The sequence below is a fragment of the Oryctolagus cuniculus genome, chromosome 4, assembly GCF_051225735.1.
Source record: "Oryctolagus cuniculus isolate XC-2025 breed Fujian yellow rabbit chromosome 4, ASM5122573v1, whole genome shotgun sequence".
Taxonomy (NCBI): domain Eukaryota; kingdom Metazoa; phylum Chordata; class Mammalia; order Lagomorpha; family Leporidae; genus Oryctolagus; species Oryctolagus cuniculus.
Window position 1 is genome coordinate 3,008,398 of NC_142870.1, and position 14,419 is coordinate 3,022,816.

Consider the following 14,419-nt stretch of genomic DNA (forward strand, 5'->3'; position numbering starts at 1 on the left):
CTTGGCTTCCCCTCCGTGGGGTGGGGGCTGGGGGCTTCTTGGGACTACCTGGTGCTGGGTGTGCAAAGCCCCCAGCCCTCAGCCCACACGCGGCTGTGTGCCTGCTCCTGCACGTGAGCGGGGCTGAGAGCCGGCCTGAGCCAGATCCCGGTTGCCATGGCGCTCGCGATTCTCTCCCCCTGGGAGCGGAGGTGTAAGGACGCTGGCGAGCCCCCTCCGGAGTGCGTGAACCCTCCCCCTAAACCTCTGCTCCCCATCGGGGAGCTGCCAGCAACAGCCATCGTGCCCCCGACCCGCGGCGTCCAGCCGTGCGTATGTGGTGGTGCTCGGGGCAGCTCTGCCCTTTCATGGGGACCCCCTCCCCCACACCAAGGCACGGAGACACCCCAGGTCTCGTCCCTTCCTGCCTTCCGGATTGGACACGGCCCCGCCGGGGCCCACAGCCAAGCACGCCCGGGGGCACCACGTGGGCCAGCCACTCTCCGCGGCCGTCTCCCTGGTGACCGGCCGGCCCCATTTATCCGGCTTTTGTACAGAAGCGGCTCGGTGACTGTGGATGTGGGGCACGTGTGGGTGTCACCGTGGCTGTTCCAGGGCCAATGTCCACCTCCCTCTTCCAGGCGCCGGGGCAGAGCGGGGTTGGCACTGGCCACACGTTACAGCGTCACGTTAGGGCACGCAGGTCTCCATCACACGATACACCAGGCACAAAGACCGAGTGTGTGCGACTCCCACACACGGGGAAGGCGGTGCTGTGGGAGAACACGGGTCCGAGCTCATCTCAGGGATTCCCAGTGCAAGTCTCCATCCATGTGATGGCGCACACGCGGCCCCCCCCCCCCCCCCGGAAGGTCCCTGGAGCCGGTGGAGGTGCCCGGAACTTGGGAGTCTGGGTTCAGCCATGAGCAGATCCAGGGACTCAGCCCCGCCTGTCTGTGTGTCCCCTGCTGCCCCCACAATGGACGCCGTCCACGCAGCCAGGATTGCGGGGAGCCTGCTGCCCGCCAGCCCCAGGCCTTCCCAAGAGCCTGCGGGGGGCCACACCAGGTCCCTGCGGCCCTGACCCCCGTGCTCGGGCGTCCCCCCACAGTGACACCTGCGAGTCACCGGGTCCTTGCGACCCATCCTTTTACAGTAAACACTCACTGAGGGTCAAGTTCAGGTTTACACAGGAGCTGCGGGGCTGAGCCTGGAGCTCCTGACCTCCCCACGGCTCCGTCCCTGGTGCTCACGGCAGACAGAGGCAGGGCGCGCGCGGACCGCACTCAGGCAGGAGGTTGAAGTTCATGGAGCAATGGAACTGTGACGCGATGACGGCATTGAGATGCGGGGCCTTTGGCCGCGGTCAGCTTGGATGGAGGTGTGAAGTGGGGCGGCTGGGACTGAGTCCCGGTGGCCTCACGAGGAGAGAGAGACCTCAAGTGCATGGAGACGCAGAGACAGACACGGGCCCCCTGCCTCTGCCCGTGGGGTGGCCTGCGCCGCCCCAGACCCTGCCAGCGAGCAGGCCAGCACGCCCAGAGGCCGGACCCCGGTCCCAGGCCGAGCTCCAGATCCAAGGCCGCAGTAACCGTGTTTCCCTGGGAAGTCAGCCTGCCGTGGGCTCCGCGCGGCAGCCTCAGCCTCTCCTTGCTGCTGTGTTGTGTGTGGTCACTTCCATCAGGAGGAGACAGACACGCGCGCGCGCACACACACACACACACACACAGGTCTTCCACCTGCTGGTTCCCTCCCCCAGATCCCCACAACAGCCGGGCCAGCCCAGGCTGAAGTCAGGAGCCAGGAACGTGGCCAGGTGTCCCGGGTGGGCGGCAGGGACCCAAGCACCTGTGTCGCCACCTGGTTCCTGGTGACCGACAGTGTTGGGGAATCTGGCCGGCTCAGCTGGGATGACTCTGGTCACTGTTTGGAAGGAAGACCCCGGAGACAAGACCTTGTCCCACCTACGTCCTACACCCTGGCCGCAGGACGTGCCACCGCCCGTGTCCACCGGGCGCCTGGACTGCAGGGTGGGGAGCTTCTCCCCGCGCAGGACTCTGCCTGTCCTCCACTGTGTCTTGTCATTGACTGGTGCCAGCATGGACTCATGGGGACCCACTGTGACCCCGGGCTGGAGCCTAGGGCCGCTCCATCGCTGCGGTTGTGGCCGTGGGAGCCCTTCCCCGCCGCGACTGCGTCTTTGGCGCCGTCGCTATCAGTTTTGGTTTCCTTTTCTTTGCTTTGTAGCTTCCTTACGTTCTGGCTGTCTGAGATGTTCCAGGCTCCTCTTGGTCTGTCTCCTGCCCTGATTCTAGAATGAGCCGTTCCTCCTTGAGCTGGAGAGGGGGCGCAGTAGCCAAGACCTCTGGGCGGGAGTTTGCTCCACGGTGATGAAGACGTCTGGGTCCCAAACAGTGCCGGAGCCACGCACCAAACAGTGCTCTCACCTCCAGCTCCTGCGGAAACAGACCCTGGGAGGCAGGGCGGGTGGCCCAGGAGCTGGGTCCCTGCCACCCACATGGGAGAGCTGCTCGGGGCCCCCCACCCCTAGTCTCACCCGGTCGGCCCCAGCGGAAGGGAGCATCTGTCCCTCTGCCTCTCAAATAAACAGGTGCATTTTAAGTATTTATTCTTTTTAAAGATTTATTTCATTTATTTGAAAGACAGAATTACAGGGAGAGGTAGAAAGAGAGAGAGAGGTCTTCTATGCACTGGTTCACCCCAGTTGGCTGCAACGGCCAGAGCCGGGCTGATCCAATACCAGGAGCTTCCTCCGGGTCTCCCACATGGGTACAGGGGCCAAAGCACTTGGGCCATCTTCCACTGCTCTCCCAGGCCATAGCAGAGACCTGGATCGGAAGTGGGGCAGCCGGGACTTGAACCGGCGCCCATATGGGATGCGGAGCTGCAGGCGCCAGCCCTGGTAGTTATCTTCTCATTCCCTGGGCTTCTTTGAGGCCTCTGCATGTACACACGCTGACGTGCACCCGCACACCTTGGAGCCACACTTACGCTCAGCTTGGGCTGTCCTGCTCTGTGAGCTACGGCTGTGGCCCAGAGCCCCCCGAATGTGGTGAGGAGGTCGGTGACACCAGCCTGCGTGTGTCACTCAGAGGAGCTGCCACGGGCCAGCTGACGTCCCTTTGACGGCTGGGTGGGATACGCTGGCCCCCCGACAGCAATGCATGGTGGCATGAAACTGGGACACGGGGCCCCCTGGCGCGGTTTGCAAGGCTTCCCCAGATCTTCATGCAGAGGGAGGAATTCTGGGTGTGACACACATAATGGCACTGTTACTCAAGAGGCAAGAAAATGGTCACACACGTGCACACACATACATGTGCAACACATACATGCATCCATGAGTGTGCACACATGTGCACACATGAGCACACACACGAGCACACACATGCACATGGGGTCGCAGGTTGTCCCACACAGGGCATGAGAGGGTGGTGGGCCCGGGGGAGGGGGTGGGAACAGAGAGAGCTCCTCCCAGCCCCCCTTGTCTGAGGTCAGAGGCGGTGCCTCTACAGGTGCAAAGCCAGCTGGGGGTGGGGTATGATGCCCCCACAACATCCCACCTTAATGTGCACATTTCCGTGACGCCTTCCCCAAGCCCTGGAGGAAACAGGTGAATCCCGGGACAGGGCGCGTTCTGATTGACAAGTAGGAGATAAGACTACACATGGTCGGGGGCGGGGCTTGCGGGAGCCTGCAGCTCAGGGGCCCTGACTGGCTGCCTGCCTGCCCCACGTCAGCAGTGACAAAAGGATCTCCCGGAATCCGGCTTTGCCAGGTGACTGGAAGGATCAGTCGTGAGTCAGAGTTAAAGAGAGGCAGAGAGAGAGAGAGAGAGAGAGAGAGAGAGACAGAGACAGAGGGAGAGAGAGAGGCAGAGAGACAGAGAGACAGAGGGAGAGAGAGAGGCAGAGAGACAGAGGGAGAGAGAGAGAGAGAGAGAGAGAGAGAGAGAAAGACAGAGAGACAGAGGGAGAGAGAGAGAGAGAGGCAGAGACAGAGACAGAGACAGAGAGAGGAGGCTGCTCAGAGCCTGGGATGGGGGGGACCTTATGGGGAGGGGAGGTGACTGCTAGGATGGCCAGGGAGAGGGAGGGACTGGGCAGGACCAGGGCCAGTTCCGATGCCCGGAGCTTCCTGGAGGCTGCGGGGCTGGCCGGGGGCGGAGGCTGGGGCCCGCCAGGAAGCAGAGTTTATAGGGAGGCCTCTATGCCTGCTGCCCTGGTCTCCAACGCACCTTCCTGTCCCTGCCCAGCCACTCCCACTGCGCATCGGCCCCCGGGGCCCCCAGGAGCGTCTCCGGCCCTAGCGGCCGACTCCCTGGAGGTCAGGCCGGGACTCTGTGGCTGGGCCAAGATCAGGAGGTCACCTCCACAAGGCTTCTGTAGCTTCTTTGGTGCTTGACCTGCTGCCCAGGGCAGGGTCAGGGGTCAGGGGACGGGGGCAGGGGCAGGGGACCCGTCGTCACTCGTGCCCCAGCAGCCCAGGAATGGGTGCTGCAGGGGCTCGGTGTGGAGGAGGGGGTCCGCTGACCACTGGGGGTGGGGAGGGAGGAGGTGGACACCAGGCCGGTGCTGGACGCTCAGGCTCAGAGACGCGCTGGCCCAGAATCCTCTCTGTCCGCCTCCGCGTGGAATGCCAGGATCCTGGCACTTCCAGCCTTGGCTTTTGTTCCGGAAACACAGTTCTGAAGCTTTAAAAAGTCGTCTTCGCCTTATCGGGTTTGAGAGCTGGAATAACTCCTCCTTCCTTCCTTGAAGTTCAGCCTGAATCCATCCCAGCGCTGAATCGCTGCAACTCCTTTGCAGGGGCCTTGGCTTCCGTGTCAGCCACCGTCCAGCGTTTTCAGCTGCATATATACATTTTTCAAAAGATTTATTTATTTATTTGAAAGTCAGAGTTACACAGAGAGAGGAGAGGCAGAGAAAGAGAGAGAGAAGAGAGAGGGGTCTTCCATCCGCTGGTTCACTCCCAAGTTGGCTGCAAAGGCTGGAGCTGCGCCGATCCAAAGCCAGGAGCCAGGAGCTTCTTCCAGGTCTCCCACGTGGGTGCAGGGGGCCCAAGCACTTGGGCATCTTCCACTGCTTTCCCAGGCCACAGCAGAGAGCTGGATCAGAAGTGGAGCAGCCGGGACTTGAACTGGCGCCCATATGGGATGCCAGTGCTGCAGGCCAGGGTGTTAACCTGCTGCACCACATCGCCGGCCCCGCTGCATGTATACATTTACACACAGTTCATTTGCATGGGGAAGCTTCAGTTCTGTGATTAATTACAGAGATTTCTGGACCGGCACTGTGGCATAGCGAGTAAAGCCCCAGCCTGCAGTGCTGGTGTCCCATATGGGCGCTGGTTCGAGTCCTGGCTGCTCTGCTTCCAATCCAGTTCCCTGCTGATGCACCTGGGAAGGCAGCAGAAGATGCCCGAGTGCTTGGGCCCCTGCACCCGTGTGGGAGACCTGGAAGAAGCTCCTGGCTTACGATCGGCCCAGCCCTGGCCATTGTGGCCACCTGGGGAGGGAACCAGCAGATGGCAGACCTCTCTCTGTCTCTGCCTTTCAAATAAATAAATGAATCTTTTAAAAAATAAGATAAATTTCCCAAATATCTAAGTAATTATAGCCTCATAAACAGTGATTCAGTACTGAAAAGAAATCTAGTTAGATTTCTCTGAAATGCCCCACATCTAAATCAATGACCCAAAATTGAAAAAAAATAAAAGCAAGCAAATCTTTTATGTAGTGGCCCACATCACAGCTACATAAAACCCAAATATTCATTAATTCTTTAGCCCGAATATGTTACAGTCGTGGGCTTGATTGCCTTCAAATATCTGCACATAATTCCAAATATGTCTGAGGTTCAAAGGTCCTAAGACGTGCCCTGAGTGGTCATGGAGCCCAGCCCTGCAGCCACGTGGTGACCCCGGAGGCACGGACGCGGGCGGAGTCGCCTCTACGCGTGTCTGCACACACTGAGCTCAGCTGTGGGCGGCCAATGATGGTGCCAGAGCAAAGTGCTCGCTCACTTCCACGCCCCACGGGCCTCGGTGCACATGGCCCGGCTTCCTGTCCATGCGTGGAATGTCCCGTGGCTCCGAGCTTGGTGCTGACTCCCTTCAGGGCTGAGTGGGACGGTCAGGCACAGAAGCACAGCCACAGGGAAGCCTGCGGGCGCAGGTCAACATGCATTCTGCTGGGACTTCGGGGAACGCTATGTTCACCGTCTTCCCGCCTTCTTCCTTCTAAAGATTTGTTTGTTTATTTGAAAGTCAGAGTTACAGGGGGTGGGGGAGAGAGAGAGGAGAGAGAGAGAGAGAGAGAGAGAGAGAGAGAGAGAAAGACGTCTTTCATTTGCTGGTTCACTCCCCAAATGGCTGCAACACCTGGAGCTGGGCCAGGCTGAAGCCTGGAGCTTCTTCCGGGTCTCCCACGTGGGTGCAGGGGCCCAAGCACTTGGGCCATCTTCTACTGTTTTCCCAGGCCACAGCAGAGAGCTGGATCAGAAGAGGAGCAGCCAGGACTAGAACCAGCACCCATATGGGATGCTGGCACTGCAGGCGGCGGCTTTACCCGCTACGTCACCGCGCCGGCCCCAGCTGACTGATTTCTAAGCTGATACTGAGTGTGGCCTGCGAATGCTGTGAGAAATCTGCAGAAGGGCAAGAAAAGCCCACCCACTGACCCAGGAGGAGCGTGGGGAGCAGGTTTCGGGGGGCAGAGGCTGTGGGCCGGGCCCAGCCCCGGGGGAGTGCAGCTGGCAGGGGAGCCTGGCTGGCTGGAGCTTCCTCTTCTCACCCCCGCCCCCCCAGGCCATCTGTGCACTGCCCACCGGTGTGGCCCAGCTTGGCCTGAGAGCTAGATTTGAAGGTGGGTGGGGGTGCTACCCGCCAGCGAGGTCCCCGGTCGGGGGGGGGGAGCCGAACTCCCAGGACTCGCCGGGGATGAGCACGGCTGCCTCCATCCAGACGCCCTGATTCTTCTCTCCCAGTACAGGAGGCCGGAAGCGTGAGACCGAGGAGTCGGCCGTGTCCAGGCCAGGCTGTGGGAGCCCAGGCCCCTGGGACCTGAGCGGCGTGGAGCAGAGAACCTCCCCCCACCCCTCCGTGTCGCTCTGGAGCCCCCGAGCCTGGGTCCAGTCGCCCGAGGCACAGAACAAAGCGGGGGCTGGAAGAAGGCGGGTGTCGATTGCAGAGCACAGAGCGGGGAGCTGGCACCCCGAGACTTGGAGGTGAAGGTTTCGGAGACTGGGACTGGGGCTGAGAGGCGCGTGATCGGCTCGCATCCAGGCTCCTGGCTGGGCGGTGCCCGTGAACTTCCTTTGATGGTCAGCGATGCCATGATTTTAGGGAGGACTTTTACGGGGGCCGGGTGGGCGCCCACAAGTCTGGGGGTGTCCCCACAGGCGGTGGTTAACTCCAGCTCAACACCTGGAATTCCCTTCCTGGTCCCAGAAGTCCCCGAAATGAGCCACTCCGGATGTCACTGGCAACTGGAGAAGCAAATACCGCTTGAGTCTGGCGATTGGCGTCTTGCGGGGCCAGCTGTCCCGAGGGACGGGCAGGGACGCCCTGAGCGAGGGGTGGGAGGCTGGGTCCTGCTGCTGTCTTGCCTGCGTGTTAGGGATACCTGAACGGGGGTTCGGCTCACGATGCCCGCGTCTGCAGAGGAAGTGGCTGCCTACCTGCTGTTCGGCAGACGCCGGCCAGATCCCCAGCACCGGCAGACTTGGCTGCCGGTGGCTGTTGCGTGTGAAATGTCACCCTATAGACTTGTAGGCAGGAGAAGCAATTGCGCAACTGTGTTTCACTGGAAGAGTGATAGCTACTGCTGTGAAATTAGCTACATTGTTTCAAGATTTCCAGAAAAAGTCAGGCTTCTCTTCCGAGCCAAGATGCTCCCGGGAAGGTGCTCCAAACCCTGGGGAGCGGGTGCGGGGAGCTGGGGGCGCCGGGTCCTCAGCCCACAGAGGCTCCCCCTGGGGAGTGGGCTCAATGCCCGGAGGGATGTGCTGGGGGTCTGGGGAGGATGCTGCTGCGGGGGCCCCGTGGTCAGGCTCTTGAGGGGACCTGAGACTCTGCATTTTAAAAGTGTGCACCCAAGCACTGACTGCCTCCAGCCACGGATGGCTGCAGGTTCAGGATCCAGCCGGGGGCCGGGGGCTTCATGGCTGTGGCTGGAGGCTGCGGCTGGGAGGTGGAGCTCCCTTGCCTTGGGGGTCCCTCCACATGGCTCAGTGGGAACCTCGGCTGCCGACCACCTCAGCGCAAGGGGAGGTGATCAAGCTGCTGCCCAAGGCCTGGGTGGACCCCACAGGGACAGCTCGCGTTCATGCTTCGGCGGCAGCCACAATCCAGCTGTCTCCCATCAGCTGTGCAAATCAGGGCGGCAGTGACTGACGGCTTGTCCCAAAATGGAAATGCGGATGACAGAAGCTCGGCTGAAATGGGAGAGGCCGTGTTTTTAAGGCCCCGCACCCTGAGGCCCGGCGCGGGCAGGAGAAGCAGCCAGGTGGTGTGCAAGTAGGAGTTGTGCTGGGGCCGGCGCTGCGGCGCAGCGGGTGAAGCCCTGGTATACAGAGTCGGCTGCTCCTCTTCCAGCCCAGCTCTCTGCTGTGGCCTGGCAGAGCAGTGGAGGACGGCCCAGGTGCTTGGGCCCTGCACCCACATGGGAGACCTGGAGGAAGCTCCTGGCTTCAGATCGACACAGCCAGTTGGGGAGTGAATCAGCGGATAAAAGACCTCTCTCTCTCTCTCTCTCTCTCTCTCTCTCTCTCTCTCTGTAACTTTGTCTCTCAGGTAAATAAATATATTTTTAAAAAACCTGAAAAGATTGCCCACGAACCAGGCGCCCCCGTCGGCGGTGGGCGTGTGTGTGCTTGGGTACCAGGTTGATTGAGAAGGGGTCAGAGGTCGTGAGCAGAAATGAACGTGGCAGGACGTCGACGAAGGTGAACCACCTGGCGCCCAGCCTCCAGCAGCTCCGCGGGGGCCGTCAGGAGCCACACCAGGTGCACCTGTTCTTGTCCTGCGGCACCAGGGAGCGAGGCCTCTGAGTATTGGGAAAGGTAGACGCTTTATTTCTTCATGCACTGCATGTCTGACGCTCCCCCTAGAAAGTTCTACCCGGTTCTGTGCTCCGTCCACCCAGGCCTTCTCCTCGGGCCCTTTGGTCAGCACCATCCATGAAGCTGAGCGCACAGAGGGGCACCCCCAGCCTGCCCCCTCCCTCTTCCCCGCACAGGGTCTGTGCCTCTGCCTCAGGCACCTTCCCCACCCCTCGCTGGGAGCCGGGGCTGTCTCTGCGTCTCTCGGTGCTCGTCTGAGTCTGGTCACGGCCTGAGCTCGGGGCTGGCAGACCCTGACCCTGAGTGGACGCACTGACAGGCGGGCCCCTCAGCTGCTGGCTGCCGGCCCTCAGCGGGGCGCTGCGCAGCCGGCTCTGGTTCAGGACCGAGCCGTCCTCACACGCCCGTGCCCACTGAACTTGAAGACCTGGCTCCCCACCCCCAGCACACCTAGTCCTGGCTGCATGTGACGGAAGCTGGCACAGAACCCGGCTGCCACCTCTGCCACTGGTCAGGCGGTGGAAGGGGGTGTGTGTCCATGTCTAGAGACAGCACCACAGAGGCTCGGTCCATCCTCCACCTCTCACTGCACTCGCTCACTCCTTAACAAACGGCACCTGCAATGCACCTGCAATGCACCCAGCAGACACAGCCCAGCCCTCGAGGAGTCCCAGGACGGGAGAGGACCCCTCTGCCCCAGGTAGGCCCAGTTGTGCCAGCAGAGCAGGGCCACACCCAGAAGGCAGTGCCAAGGGGACCATGGCTCTGCCCGGAAGCAGCCACGCCCCCTCTACCAAGCAACTCTTTTTTTTTTGAAGATTTATTTTTTAAAAGAAAACTTCTGAGATTTTCCTTATCTCTCTCTCTCTCTTTTTTTTTTAAAGATTTATTTATCTATTTGAAAGTCAGAGTTACACAGAGAAGAAGAGGCAGAGAGAGAGAGAGAGAGAGAGGTCTTCCTTCTGCTGGTTCACTCCCCGCATGGCCACAAAGGCCGGAGCTGAGCTGATCCGAAGCCAGGAGCCGGGAGCTTCTTCCTGGTCTCCCACGTGGGTGCAGGGCCCAATCACTTGGGCATCTTCCACTGCCTTCCTGGGCCACAGCAGAGAGCTGACTGGAAGTGGAGCAGCCGAGTGTTGAACCAGCGCCCCTGTGGGTTAACCTACCGTGCTAAAGCACCGGCCCAGGTTTTAGCTTTTGCTGCAATGCGCTGGAATACTGTATACCAGAGAAGGGGGCTTGAGCCGCGGGTGTGCGGTGGCCCGGCCGTGCGCTCCTGGGACCCGTTACTGCTGTGTAGAGCCAGCGACGCGGGAGCCGTGTGCAGCAGGCACAGGTACTGGGTCCTCCTCAGCCTGACGCAGACAGAACGCGCTGGAACAAGCGGCTTATGCCACCCGAAGTCACTGCGGTGACCCCCACAGCTTCCGGGGGGCGTGGAGTCCGTGTTTGTCAACCTGCATGGGGAACTAATCCAGGGACTCGGGTCCGTTCCAGCCTCCTCTCCAGGCCGCGCTGGCAAAGCGCCGCCTCCCCAGCTTCAGCCTGGGAAAGATCCTCGTCAAGCCACAGGCCCCTGCAGACCCCAGCACTGACCTGGGCCGGCCGATGACAAGGTGCGCGGGGCAGTGGGACAGCCCACCGGGGAGTCAGTGCCGCCCCCTGCCGGTGCCACAAGTGCCAAGGTCCCCGTGTCCCTGCAAAGCCCAGAGAAGTCCCTTTTGGAAAAGCAGGCGGAGTCTGATTTGTGCATGGACCCGGGTCCGAGAGGAGGGTGCCCGGGACAGGAGCTGGCGGCATGGGTGGGCTCAGCTGGACAGCTGTGGCTCTGAGCCTCGTGGTCTTCGTTTGAGAAGTGGGGGAGCCGCCCTGGCGGCGGTGAGCGGGCACAGCCTGGGGCCTGTGACCCTGCCCCTCCCCCACTCCTGGGGCGGCTCCAGGCCTGGGCACCCCTTGTTCTGCAGGAACACGCTGGCCCCCGCATTCCCGGGAAGGTTGACTTTGGTTTATTTTTAAGCAGCGAGCGCCGTGGCAGCACTACCGCTTAGGAAGAGGCTGGTTCGTCCGGGGGAGGAATCCCAGCTCCGGCCTCCCGAGGCCCGGGGCCAGCCGCTGCCCCTCCCGCCGGCAAGACACCCGGACTCAGAACTGCGAGGCTGTGGGACTCAAAGCGGGGGTGGGGGGCGGCGGAAGTGACCATGGGCGTGAAGACTTCTCATGACCCCATGACCTCATACCCTGTGACCCTGTGACCCTCCCTGCTGCCCTCCCCAGAGCTCCCCCTCCCCCTGGAGTCTTGCTCTGCCCTGTGGAGTTCGCTGTTGGACCCTGGGGCTGCGAGCCGGCGCCGGTCCCAGAGCAGCTTCTGCTAGCTCAGCTCTGACCTGCCGAGGCCTGCGGAGGCGGCCCTGATGTTTGGGGGATGGGTGATCGGATGACCCAACAGCATGGCACACTCCCGGGGATCAGGCTGGCTGGGACCCCCAGTAGGTGTCGGCCACCCCGGAAGGGCCCGGGGCGCCTGCAGGGCTGGGAACAGCAGGCAGAGGCTCAGAGCACAGGCGAGGCGGCCTCAGGCTCCCGCTGCTGGCGCTGGCTGGAGAGCGAGGCCGTGGCCGGCTCTGGCCGCTCTCCCATCCGCTGCCCAGGTCCTCTGCAGAGCGAGCTGGCCTGTCACCCGGGGACACTCGTCCTGAACCCCGGGCGGTCCCTACAGCCTGCTCAGGGGCTGGGCCGTCTGTACTTCAGTATCCAGACTATTTTTTTTAAAGGTTTGTGTATTTGAAAAGCAGAGTTACAGAGAGAGAGAGAGAGAGAGGTCTCCCATCCACTGGTTCACTCCCCAAATGGCTACAACGACCAGAGCTGGGCTGATCTGAAGCCAGGAGCCAGGAGCTTCCTTCGGGTCTCCCACGTGGGTGCAGGGGCCCAAGGACTTGGGCATCTTCCACTGCTTTCCCAGGCCACAGCAGGGAGCTGGATGGGGGTGGAGCAGCAGGGACTCAAACTGGCGCCCACATGGGATGCCTGCACTGCAGGCTAGAGCATTAACCGCTGCGCCACAGCGCCAGCCCCACAGCAGGCGATGGTAACACACTGCTTTTCTTAATTCTAGGTAACGCAGACAACAATATCAGTAGGGACGTGGAACGTTCTAGCAGAATCAGCAAACCTGGCCGGGTGCACCCGAGGGCACTTCCCGAAGCTCACGGAGACAGATGACGAGATCAGCGCGTTCCGGTGCAAAAACTTAGACATCACGTGGTTTTCTCTCAACGCGTTTCCCCGAGTTTTCCGGGCGCCTTGGAGCGGGAGCCTCGGCCCAGCCCTGCCACGGGCTCACTCCTCAGGCGCATTGGGGATTTAACAAAGCCGACCGCGAAGCAGCAAAGATCCCGAAGCCTGAACGCCCGGATGAAGTCCTCTGAGCGTGACAGAGGGGAACAGAAGCCCCCGTGCCAGAGTGGAATATCCCTACAGACCCCGACTCCACGGAGACACTGCAGAGGGAAAATGCTCAGTGTTTGGAAGTGAACGATGATAAACCGTCACATCTCAGAACCTCAGGGGAGCAGGCGGGGGCTGAGGGCGAACTCAGAGCTCAGAGCACAGGCCGCGGAGAGGGAGGCTGACAGCACCGAGCGCCTCTCTGGAAGGGAGGATCCCATGTGCACACACACTCAAACACGCACCCCAGCACACACTCACACACACACTCACATACACACCCCAGCACACACACCCCACCGAGAAACTTATACACACACACTCACAGGCACACACACTTCACTCACACACACACCTACACACTCACACACACACTCCCAGCACACACTCACATAGACATACACACCCAAGAAACTTATGCACACACACTCACAGGACACACGCACACCTACACGCTCACACACACACTCCCAGCACACACTCACACACACCCCAGCACACACTCACACACACACCCCAGCACACACTCACACACACCTGAGAAACTTATACACACATACTCACAGGCACACACACTCCACTCATACACACACCTACACACGCCCAGCACACACTCACATAGACACACACACCCAAGAAACTTACACACACGCATACCTGAGACACTCATACATACACACACACACCATACACTCATGTACTCACACACACTGACTCACACCCCAGAGCACACACACCTACATGCTCACACACACACCCTGGTGCACACACACACACCCAAGAAACTTATACACACTCACACGCGCACACACACACACTCATACACACACCCCAGCACACACACACACACACCCGAGACACTCATATGTACACACACCACACCATACACTCATACACTGACACACTCACATGCACACATACACACTCACATCCCGGCACTCACACACACACACTCACCCTGGCCACACACACCCGAGACACTCATACACTCACACACACTCACACACGCGCACACACTGACACACTCACTCTCACGCACACAAGCGCTTTATGAACGACTCTGCCAGCAAATTTGAAACGTTCCTGAAACTGACGGCCCCTGGGGACCCCTGCACACGGGAGGGGCCGTCTGAGCCGCTCGCGTCCCACCCGGCTCCCTGCTGGTGCACCTGGGTGGCGGCAGCTGGTGCCTCAAGTGCTGGGAGCCCCGCAGCCCCGTGGGAGACCCAGGTGAGCCTGGCCCAGCCCTGGCTGTCGTGGCCATCTGGGAATAAACTCCTGTTCAGGAAGATCTCTCTCCGTCATTCTGCCTTTCAAATAAATAACTAAACAAATCGTATTTAGAAACAGAAATAAAATGTGAATATTTTTATAACCATTGAACAAATGACTGAATCATCTTAATAGATGGGGGAATCTCAGAAAACTTAACGTATCCTTGTGATTGACAAACAAAAGGGCTCTCGGCAACCAGACAAGGGAGCTTCCTTAGTGTGATCGTGTGTGCGCCCGAAGCCCTACAGAAAATGTGACAGCGAAACACAAGATCAGCTCCTCTGGCCCAGCCCCAGCCGAGCCACGGCCACCTGAGGAGTGAGCCCCTGGGGGAGGACCTCCCCCTTCTCTCCCTCTCCCTCTCTCTCTGTGTCCCTCTCTCTGTATGTGTGTGTGTCTCTCTCCCTCTCTGTCTCTTTCTCCCCCCTCCCTCTCTCTGTCTCTCCCTCTCTCTCTTCCTCTCTCCCTCTCTCTCCCCCTTCTCCCACCGTCTCTCCCTTTCCCTCTGTCTCCTCTCCCCCCCCCCTTTCTCTCCCTCCCTCCCTCTCTCTTCCTCTCTCCATCTCTCTCTCCCTCCCTCTCTCTCTCCCTCGCTCTGTCTCTCCCCCTCTCTTCCTCTCTCCCTCTCTCTCTCC